The following is a 12,221-nucleotide window of genomic DNA, read 5'->3' as shown; positions in this document are numbered from 1 at the left end:
GTCCCCATGCTGGCTGTCACCCCCTCAGCACGGTTCAAGACAGGGAAACAACCAAACTGAGGATAAGGATGGACCACCAGGCTTGTGTCTGCTCCCTCTCAGACCAGCTGTCTCCAGCATAGCCCTGCCCAAACCTGTGCCCACCTGCTGCCAGAGAAATAAATAAAAGGTGTCAACAGCCCCAGGTGCCTATCAGTCACCAGGAACAGAGGGAGATTTGTGTGTTGGGGGCAGCAGAGGTGTGGACATGCTTTGTTCACAAAGCATGGGCATTCTCATGCTGGGGATGGAGCACTGCCCCTGCCTGCATCCTCGGGGGACACAATGGCAAGCTGGGGTGCTGGGTCTGGCTCTCCAGCACTGCTGGTGCCTAATGATCAGGGAATTTCTCACCCTAAGCAGGAGCAGCAGGCTTGATACTCCAGTGGATGGTTTTCTAAGACAAAGATTTTGTCAGGGATTTTGTAGAGGTCCTTCTTTGGAAAGAATGTGCTGTGCCTGAACTCCCTGCCGATAATTTGGCTCAGAAGGCACCTTCTGTGCTGGACTGTGCTTCTCAGCCTACTCCCTCTGTGATTTTGGCCTTTTCTGTGAAGAAAAACAGCACTTCGACCAGTCACCCTCCTGAAAAGTGACAATTCTGAGAGGGAAGATGCTCTTGGTTACCTCTGACACAGCAGCCGGACTGAGCAGCCCCACACATTCAGGATCCCTGGAGGATGGTGCTGGTCCAGTGTCAGAGACACCTGCAGATACAGAGAAAGGGAAACTCATTTATGCATAATCTTTGCAGGCACCACCAACAGTATGAGGTAAAACAGCTTTGAAAACACTTACTCATGTTTCCAGCCACTCCCAATACTGGAAACATCACCAATCATAAATGATATATTTTAATCAACCTTGAATTTTTCTCTTTCTTCAGTACAAATCTACAGCCAAACAGTTATCATATCACAAATGTCTGTGTACTTTTGCCATCTATTTCTCCTCCCCTTTATTTTCTTTCCTTTGGTATTTTGCCTGCTTTGAAAGACTTGAGGAAGAGCACTGACACTTCCCAAGAAATTCAGGATTAAAGAATTACACACAGATATCTTGCTGCAGGGCATGGGGCTACATCAATGTCATGTTGTGTCATATCTGTCCTATCAGAATTAAAGTTTCCAATCGTCCTGTTTTTGGGTGACAGATGCTGTTTCGTCTCAGTATCAGCAAAGGGGTGAGAAAGGCAAATCTCACTTAACCACTGAGACCTAAAAGAAATCATATTTAATCATATTTAATACACAGCCTTCTCTCCCACTCCACTGCAAGAGTGACCACATCACTTAGAAATTCCTTGGACCCTCACCTTAAGTGGAAATGCTCTCTGATTTTCTAATTCTGTTTGTACACATAAAGTCAACAAACTGGAAATAATAATGTCCTTTTCAGCACAGCTGGACTTTCCTTGCTTAGAAAAATCTTTCAAATTGCCCCTCTGGATTTAGATCTTAAATACCTCATATGTGTCTCCTACACAACAACCTCCTCCAAGTGGGGTTTAGGCAATTCTTTCAACATTCATCTGTATTCAAATTATTATTTAGGATAGAATCCTAATATTGAATAGGTTTTAAATACCAGTTATCAGCAGGGTAGGGAAGGGAGAGCAGGGAAAGAATCCTTTGACACATTTATGGTGAGTACCAGAGGAAGGATCCCTCTAATTTTATTTGAGTATGTTTTGTTAGGGATGGCTGCAATTGTGAATCACTGACCAGAGAGGAGTGGAGATGGTCAGGGTTGATTTGTCATCTGTCAATAGCAGCTTTTACAGTGACCCATTTTTTTTCCTCTGGGAAAATGTAATGGACCCATTTAATGGACCAGTTAACAATAAAAAGAGAGCCCACCTCTTCTCCCCCACCAAAGAAGCTTCACAAGACCCATCCATTCAAGTGGTGAACCTTTCCCTTGCACTGATGATGATTTCTTATGACCATCAGCTGTGGTCACCTGAAGTAGCTCCAGCCTGAGGGCCATGCCCAAACTCCAGCCCCCATGGGGTGATTTTCCATAGTCCCTGCTGGTTTCCAGCATATTCAGAGAGAACAACTGGAATTTTGGCATCCTTTCCTGCAGGGCATATGTTTGGCAGGGGTTGCCCTCCTTAAATGCTAGATTGAGATATGCTATGCACAACTTTCCATGACTTCAGAGACAGCTGTTTCACTATAAAGCACAGAAAATGAGTTTAAGCTTTCTAATTCCCCTGCGAAGCCAATATTTGAAGTAAAAAGCAGGCTGGAAAGCATAGGAAGTGATTTCACTGTTCGTTGAATGGGTTGTTCAATCCTTCAGCTCAAAGAAAAAGCATTGAAGATGAAAACATAGCACAGCTCTGTTTTACAGGTGGATCTCTGGTAATGTAAAAATGACACAAGCTGTAGTCCTAACCCAGCTGAAAGATTTTCCCCCATCTGAAACCCCCTAATAACTGCTAAACAGCAAGACTGTGATGTGTGCAATGCCCCAGGCTCCGACTTGCCCAAAGACATCAAGGTGTCCGTGAACAGTATCTCCACAGCTCTCCTACAGATCTGAGAGTCTTGTTGCTCAGGGAAAGCTGAGAAAAGTGCCAGGTAACAATTCTGAGTAAAGACTGCTAAAGGAGTTTCAGAACAATGCCATGGCAAAGTTGTCCTTCATAGAATCAAAGTTCTAACTTCATACAATCAGAGAGTAGTTTGGATTGGAAGGAACTTTATAGTACTTCTCTTTCCAAGCCCCTGCCATGGACAGGAGCACTTTCCACTATGCTAAATTGCTCCAAGCCCTGTCCAGCCTGGCCTGGGACACTTCCAGGGGTGGGGCAGCCACAGCTGCTCTGAGCACCCTGTGCCAGGGCCTCAGAACCCTCACAGGGAAGGATTTTTTTCCTAACATATGAAGCAGATAATCTAAACCTTGTAAAAGCCTCTCTCCAACTTTCTTGAAGCGTCCCTTCAAGCACTGGAAAGCTGCAATCAACTCACCCTGTGAGTTCCAGGCTGAACAATCCCAACTCTCCCATCTTTTCCTCCCAGCAGAGCTGCTCCATCCCTGTTCTCATCCTGGAGTCTCCTCTGGGCTGGCTCCAGGTGCTCCAGATGCTTCCTGTGCTGGGGATCCCAGATCTCAGGACTTCAGCAGCTGAACCATTGCTGACAGAGACACCACTCCAGCCAGGGACATCAGGGAATTCCCAGTACCACCAAGGAATTCCTATATGTACTTCAGGGAAGTCAGAATCTCACTGTGAGGATTTTGCCTCATCCTTCCTTTCTCAACCTTTCTCAAATATTTGTTGCTAACTTGCTTTTAAGCCTTTAAAAGTGAAAGCAGCTTTGGCTTAGGGAGTCTTTCATCTTATCTCCTCCTCCCACTGAAGTGAAGGAGGGAGAAGCTGGGTAGGGGTCCAGCAGCCAGCTAAGGTAAGTGGTGGTATTTATAGTATTTATATTTTTCTAGGCTTTTTTACCAAACAAAATGAAAATATTAATTCAGAACTGCTCAAATTCCCTTTTTATCTGTGTTTTATATGTTGGTAATGTTTTCCTCCTTTTGTGTACAAGCCTTTTTATTCTGATTGACTGCAGTTATATTCAGAGAAAGTTATTATTTGGTGAAAGCTTCTTAAATGCTTTGGTGATAAGCATGCAGTTTTTCCTTTCCTCTTTTGTGGGCTGGCAAAATGGGAAAAGCCAGTGTAGATTTGGCACTTTTCCCAAAACAGATACTTCTGGTTTTTTTAAGAATGCTCAGAATGCTTAGATCCAATCATTCATCTTTTATTTCAAGAAATGCTCCTCAACTGCACACCAGCCATGAGCTGTGCCTGTGTTAAAGAAAGTCCAAAAATATTGCCCAGGTTTTGAACATGAAATATAATAATCCAATTGATTCTTGCATGAGCTAACCAGGCACTTGACTGACCACTTGAACATCAAGATGTGTGTTTCCACTTGAGCAATGGAGAACTTGTATTAAAAAGTGAAACAGCCCTCCAAGTGCAAGTTAACTACATATTCTGAGCTCTAGAAGTGTTCTTGTTCAGATTGTATGAATTGAATGCTTCCAAGACTTCCAGCTCAAACAAAACCTCACTAGAATCAGAGGACTGAATGTGTCTCAGCCAATTCTTTTCTTCCATCAGTAAGATTTATTATTTATTTTAAGACAGGGCTGTGCCTACATAGAGGTTGAAGACGGCTGTAAAGCAGAGTTTTTGTCTCCTTGGTTTCCAGTGTTTGGGGTTTTTTTTCCAAAATATTTTCCCTATTTTTTTTTAATTTAAAATAAGTTTAGCTAGTTTTTAGCAGTTCTAATAATTTCAAGCAGAATTTTCATAATATATTTTAAAAAACCTGGCACAGTCCTGCAAAGTACTGGCTTTAATTGAATTGGTGTCTTCCTACAAGGCATGCTGTAGGGAAAAAATAATGCCTCAGAGCATTACCAGGCTTCTTTTCAAGGGCTCAGTAGTGCTACTTGTTCATGCTGCAGCATGAAAATGTTTTTTTCTCACATTCAGTGGGTCACACCTGATAAACCCTTTAACACCACCATTAACAGCAACAATAATTCCAATTAGTCCAGTAACATTAATTCCAAAAATCCATGCATTTTGCATGGAAAAAAAAAAAGCCTCTATCCTAATTATAAAAGACTATGAAGAATCCCCCATTTTTTGCTATTTCTATTGGTGCAGACATGGGTTTGACTGAGAGGGGCAAGGTTGGAGTGGTCAAAGAGCTGAGAAGCAGGGGCACCACTGTCTGTGACTCCATGTGCTGCCTGTGACAAAGCAGGGGCTGTCAGAGCAGCAGTGCCAAGGGCAGATCTGAGCTGTGACTGAGCCTGTAGTCAATCACAGAGCTCCAAAGACCAGAGATGTTGCAACTGGTGGGAAGGGGAGACGGGTGAAGAGCTTGGCAGGACTACAGCCTGCTCTCAGGCCTGTTAAGGACAAAGAGTTTCCACAGCCCAGTGGTTTTCTCAAGCGTCAGGCTTGGATTTCTTGTTAAAAAGTCATCTCCTGATCTAAGTGTCCATCTTGGGAATGCAGGTTCATCAGTAAGACGCAGCCTGAGCTGTGAGCTTCATGCTAAAAAAATTTGATGACTTCCATCTGAAGATTTGATCCCTCAGTTAAGAAGATCTCTTTAATTAGATGATATTCATTTCATTAGCTCTGCTTTCAGAACATGAGAGTTTAACAGCAGGGACTGATTATTCTTTTCAGTGTAATGTAGAATTTTAAAAATTTTTTTTACAATCCAGTTGGGAAATACTTTTGGGAAACACTTGTTCAAAACAAAACAAGACAAAAAGAAGGCTTTTTCTAAGCCAAGAAATAATACTCCTAAAAAAATATTTTGGCTAGACAAGGTTATGTAGGGGTGGTACAAATGATGTACCTTTGTTGCTGGTCTGAATTTGGGACGATGAAAAGCGCAACAAATTGAAATCACTGCACACCATGGGGTAACTAAGACATGAATACAACAAGGGGCTATCGGCATGCACCCTCAATTATTTTTCCCATCTGTGCTTCCCTTCTCCATCAGCCAGACTCCAAGCCCCTTTGAGCTGATGGCAAATTTTCCATCTTTCCAAACTTAGAGAGGCTGTGGACCAGACCCTACAGGTTTGCAGTTTTTGACAATTCAACAGGTAGAAAAGAAAATATATATTATTAAAAAAAACAACCACCCAAACAAACAAAAAAATAAGACAAAACAAAAATCAACCCAAAAAACCAACACACACATTTTTCTGATAGGCCTTGTTTTTAGAAACTCTGGTGTGACACTTCAAACACCAGACAAATAAATATTAAGTGCCCCAAAATGCATCACTGTCCAATGCAGCTGCTAGGGCAGAGCTGTTTCCCACTGCTGCTGTTTTCACTTTAGTCATCCAAGGTGACTTTGAAGAGCACAAGATATATCTCCCACTCCCTCCAGCTCTTACCAGCTCTTTATGGATCAGAAAGGGAAGCCCTTCAGCTGAGAAATGCCAAGGGAAGGAGGCAGACTGGGCACAGCAGGGATGGGCTACTGTTGGAACCTTAAAACGTGGGAGTTTTGAACTTTCTGTGCTTTCTGGCACTTATCCTCAAAAGAATACTGCTTTTGACTTGGGGCTTCAGAGAAGGCTTCCAAATTTAAGTGATGGAGTTAAAATCACTAGTATATAGTTTAAATAAAAATGTGTAATATCACATAGTGAAAGGTTTGGAATTTCTTCTTCTTCTCGATTTTGAGTAGTAGTTTCTGGTAACATAGAAAATCTCACAGTGCAAGCCATAAGTGATTAGTCATTAAGCCAAAAGTAGAAATAGTATAAATATTAGCTTTCATTTAGGGGGAAAGGATTCCTGTTCAAGGCTTTTGGAAAGCTAAGTTCTCTTCTGTTAAAGGCAGCCTCCACCAGATTTCAGCTCTACAGCCAAAGGCTCACACAGCCCTAAATGTGCCCACCCACAGGACAGGACCTTGCTGTCACCAAGGAGTGGCCTGGGGCAATGTGGGTGTAGAAATCTGCCCCCAAACCCCAGACTAGTGAGTGTCTTGCAGACTTCTTGATTTCCACTCCTTCCACTGGATTTCAGTCAATGTAAGCTGTGACTGTACAACCTGGGCCAAATGCAAGAGCTGTCCAGCAGACTTACATTTTAATTCATATTCTTTTGGGGTCTTCTGGTTTTCAGTATAAGTGTTTCATTATGTTATATGGCACATTGGCTCTAGAGGAGCTGTAAAAATAAAAACGCTGTATAAAATTATGTTATTATGGGTTCTGCTTTTCAGCAATGCTCCAGTTGATGAAGATTTTTCTCTGCTAATCTGGGTGACTGATAGCACTGTGATATTCAGGACCATGAGGAGAACAGGAACACACTACACACAGTGAAAACCTCCAATGGCAGTTTTTGCCATTGGAATTTATGGAGTAAAGGTTCTGTCCTATAAACCTCAGGAGTGCCTCCAGTTGTGAGAGCACCAGCAAGAAGGCTGACAGTCCCTCAGATGCAATAAACCTGGGTGAAATGTGAATGCTGCAATGAACTGGGCTGTCAAATTACATGCACATCTTCATTTCTTCTGCTGGAGAGCGTGCAGAAAAAAAATACCAGGTTACATTACAGTGTCACAGATGAAGGACCCCGATGTGGCCATGAAGACAGAGGTTGCACAGGTCACCCCTGCTGGTTCTTTGTTCACAGCCTTTATTTTATCCCTCACATCAAATGAAGACTCTACAGCACCACATATTTTAGTTGCATGCTCTGCCATCTGTTCCTCAGAGTGATAGAAATCAAGTCCTGCCTGTCTCACCCCAAGCACCTAAAGCTCAGATTTTTCCATAGGATCTTCCCCTATTCTTCACTTGTTGGGGAGGACAGGCACAAATGTGATATTTTCTGATGTTCTGATGCATCAGGAGCAGCAGGAAATGGAGGCAACTTACACTGCTGACTCTGCATGGGATTTGTGTGCTATAAATATGGTGTGAGGGGTGTTCCTCCTCTGTAAACAGGAGAAAACTTTGGAAAACTTCCCATTAAGTGAGCACAGATGGCCCCACATACAAAATCAGCTGAGATCCTCACAGAGAATAGAGTAAAAATTTGTGATTAAAGCTGTGCACGACCGTGGAGTATTTTTAATCCAGCTGCAGGAAACAAAGCCATAAACAACCTGCCACAGGGTGCTGGGAGGACAGAATAACACACCACCACTTGCCCAGGAGCCATGGCATGAACCTGGAAGCCCTGAGGCTGGGCTGGTGCCACTGGCTGGGCTGGGTCTATGCTCAGCTCCTCCAGCTTCCCAGCTCTAGGAGCAGTGGACATTTCTCCAGCTGTGCACACCCAGAGATGTGGTGATGGGAGATGAGAGATGCCTTCAGCCCAAGGAGGAAGACACAGGGTGATTTCCATCCACACTGAAAAGAGGGGAGGTCAAACCTCGCCATAACCGTGCTGGTTGCTTTTCCTAGCCCAGACCAACAAGAAAAGTCTTTTACAGATCAGGGAGGGAAAAATCATCCCCTTGTGGAGACTGAGCCTGAGCATCCACTCTTTATCTCATCCCAGAGGTGCCAAGCTTCAGGGGAGTTCAGAGCACCTCAACGACCCCACCTGATGAAAGGTAAAGCCCTGCAATGTGATGTTTTCATCTCCTCAAATCTTTTCCACTGGAGGTACTGTGGTCAAGGTTTGGACTGAGAGTGGTACTCCTTTTGTGACCAGCTCTCTCTATGTGGCCTCCAATGCTCTTTTATGATGTTCTTTTCCTCTATTCTTCTCTGCACTTTGAAGTGCTCTTGCATGAAGCAGCACAACATAAAATAAAATGACACTCATTATTAACACAAATGAAACATTTGGTTTCAATTACCTCCCCTCTCTCCAGTTGTGAGGAGTGAGAAATCACTCATAAACCAGGCAAGATTTTAAGAAATTGCAGATTTTACAGAGCAAGAGAAAGGAAGAAAAACAGGCCTTGATACACTGAGTTTGTCACAGCACAGAAAATTATAAGGGAGAAAAAGACCCTGGCCTAGGGTACTTCCAGCATGCATGGACAGAGCTGTATAGGCTGAAGATGAGAATAAAATTAAGCACCAAAGCAGAAGCACCAATAAAACCTTTAACTCAGGACTGGCTGTGTCACTGACCTAGGGAGTGACCTCTGGAAAGCCATTTTGCCTCTTTGCTTTTCTGGTTCCCCACAGAAAATTTGGCCTGTCAAAGAGGAACTGAAGGAGGAAAGGGTCTCTTGGTGAAGGATTTCTTCCTGACCTATCTCCATACTCCCAGATTCAGGAGGATAGTCCTAGGCAGAATTTCTCTAGGTCTTCCACAACATGGAAGAAATACACATTAAAAAAACAAAATCAAATCAAATCAAATCAAAACAAAACAAAACAAATCAAAACAAAACAAAACAAAACAAAACGAACAAACAACAACTACCAAAAAAAAAAACCCCAAAAACCAAAAAAACAAAACAACAACAAAGAAAACAGCACCAAAACCAACACAATCTTTTTCTGTTTGCTAATTCTGCTAATTTACCATAACTTTGCCCCCTTTTCATTCTGACAGATAATGCTGAACCCTCAGAAACACTACGCATGGACTCTTGAATGAAGAGCAATAAAAAGGCTTTACAGTATGCAAAACAGGCTTCCATCCAACCTCAGGGTAGTGCAGCCCCATTATCCCAGCCTGTTTCATAAAACAGCTGCCCTGACAGTCTGTGTCACTATGGAATGCACTCAGCTCTGGGTTTTTTCATCCCTGCTTAAAAATTATCCCCTCCAACACAGGCTGTGATGCACTACAATTGGCATTCCACAGCCTTGCACACATCTCCAGAGCAGGACCTCAGCAGAAACCCTCTGCAGGGGCTGTGGGGCTCAGCAGAAAAATGCCCCTTCTCCCCCCTTTTCCTCGGAATAATTCGGTGCACCCCAAAACTCTGTAGGACCAGGGCCAGATGTGGCTGGGCTGAGCAGCTTGCTATGTGCAGGCTGTACCAGTGAGAAAAGGGCTGGCTAACATGAGGTTTTTGGATCCCTGAGAGGTCCTTGGTCTCTCCTAAGCCACAGCACAGCTGCTGTTTGGAAGTGCACAGCACCACAGCACAGGGATGTAAGGAAGGGAGGGAAGCAAAATGCAGCACGTGCTGTAGGGGAAACTTTAAGTAAGCTGAAGGCTATTACTCATACGAGAACTAGAACCTCCACCCAAGATCTCCTAGTTTTCTCCAGCAAAAGGGACCAATAATAATAATCATCATTTTTAAAAATTAAAAAGCTGGGGTTTTTTTCTTCTGAGAGAGTTTTTAAGGAAATTGCCTTGTAGCAGAAAGATGGTATGGGACAGCTGTTTCTTTTTTCCTTCCAAGAGGGATTTTTTTTTTTTACAAGGAAACCAAGAAACTTTATGAAAATTGAGTAACTGTATGGGAAAGTTAAATATCTTTTGTGTCTTTATTTAAAATTTATTTGTATTTTTGTGTGTGATGGTAAGAGAACCTCTTTCTTTTGCCATGCAACTGCAGCAAGAGTCTCACAGAGCAGTGAAGAGCAGATGCTCAGAGGGAGAAATGTATTTGTTGTTCCTACATTTGGTGTCGACTTGTAGTGTTGAAAAGCAGATGAAAACCTGAGGGTGGGACTAAAACACATGCATTTTTTGCTCTTTTTTTTTTTTTTTTTTTTTTTTAACCTTGTTCATCTCTCCAGAAGGAGAGAGTGTGACATGCTCACTTTCTTAGAAGTGGTATAACACAGGAGCAGTGGTAACAGTCTTTGGAGAAAATCCCTGGAAGGAGAGACCTCTGCCCTAAGACTTCAAGAATCCGGAGCTTTGCTTCAAAAGTGTTTTTTAAACACCCTTGGCAGCTGGGGTCTGTGAGTCTGGGCAGCTCCAGAAAACTGCAGTGGCCACTGAACCTGCACTAGAGGTCTGTTTTTGTTTATTCCATCTTGTGGCCAGCATCCAAGTCTGGACAAAAACAAGGAAAACTGGTGGCAGAATGCAGTGCTAGCTGGGTTTTTTTTTCCAGACATCACATCTCTTCCTGCCCACCTGGCCATTAGCCAAAAAGGAATCTGTCACAGCTGACCTTTGCTGCCTCCCATTCCAGATCCTGAGAACATCCCATAGCCAATGTTGCTCCTACCCCTGGGAATGCAGGTCCTGTTGACAATCCTCTGCGGAGCCAAAAGTGCTGATTCCCTGCAGAACCTGTGTCTTCTGATGTGCATTTTCAGGGGGAATGTGTTCTGTCATTTGTGTTTGTAGGGGTTGTTGTTTGATTGTGTAGGGTGAGAGAATGTGCTCTGTGAAATGGGCAGACTTGATCTTCCACAATTATGAAGCAAAATATACTACACAGAGTGGACAACAAGCCAAAAGCTTTGAAAAGGTGCTTCACTTAGGTTTTCACATTATTAATATAACTATAACACATGACATGAAATGCAGCTGACCTTTCTCTTTTATTTGCTTTTCATTAGTAAATCTCCAAAGACAGGCTTTTCTGAGTATGTTATAATTCTGCACTTGGTTTCTCAAAAGGCTTTGAATAACCCATGTTTTTCATTAGAGAGAAATCCATAATCATCAGCCTTGCCTGCCTCCCGTTGCACAAGGAGCAGAATCAGAGCTGTGCCCCAAATGCACCATCTCCTTTCACCCAGAAAACCACCTTGTCTCCTCTTCAGGCTCTTAGCTCCAGGCTTGGTTTTCCACCACCAAAGAGCTGCCACAGCTCAGGATTTTCCTCCCATCCCAAATTGTTCCAGACCTCCCTCTTCTGGAGACTGCAAGACTTCATTTCTCTGCCCTTGAATTGTCTCTGTCACACAGGTGGGCAGTGCAGGGGGCTGCACAGACACTCCAGAGCTTGGCCAGCAATTTCCCCATGGACAATGAGCCATCACCTTTGCTGTGGCAAAGCCCCCAGCACACGGCACACGCACCCACCTCCAGGAATTTGGCCCCCAGTTTTGGTTTGCAATCCTGTGCAGCTGGGGGAATAAGAGTCTTCTATTGAATGGCAGCTCTTATTTATTAGAACTTGCAGTCAAACAATAGGCCACACACAGGGAGTGTCTGACAGACCGAAAAATATGCGTGCAGCTCCGCGAACACCTCAGCCTTGTTTGTGTGCATGTGTGAAGGCAGGGGACACTCTCTTCTTCATAACTTACAAGCTGCTCCTGGGCTTCTGGGCAGCCACTTTGATCCTCTGGCCAGATACATGCACGTCCTCTTCCTTGAGAGCCACAAAAGCTAAAATGCAGTCCATGTTGAGTAGCTACAGCCCTGCAGGAGGTTTCTTTGTCAAGCAGATACTTTCTCCCTGTGCCACAACAATTCCTGCTTGTCCCCTCAGATATGCCATGGATTGCCAGTGGGTTACAAGAGATAGCAGATGTTGTGTTTGCTTTCATGTTGGGAAGTAAAAAGCAGCAACATGGTTGGGGCAGTGGGAGGAAGACTCACCAAATTTATCTAGCTCAAAAGCAGAAAAATTCTGCTTCTGATGCTGCATGGAAATTCTCACGTGAATGTTTCTAGATCTACTTCTGTAGGATATGTGAAAATTAGATCAGTTATTTAAAGTGCCTTATGGCATTGAAATGCAGCTTTGATGGGGATGTTGTCATTT

This window comes from Oenanthe melanoleuca, chromosome Z, assembly GCF_029582105.1.
Source record: "Oenanthe melanoleuca isolate GR-GAL-2019-014 chromosome Z, OMel1.0, whole genome shotgun sequence".
In the NCBI taxonomy this organism is placed as follows: Eukaryota; Metazoa; Chordata; class Aves; order Passeriformes; family Muscicapidae; genus Oenanthe; species Oenanthe melanoleuca.
This window is presented reverse-complemented; position numbering follows the sequence as displayed.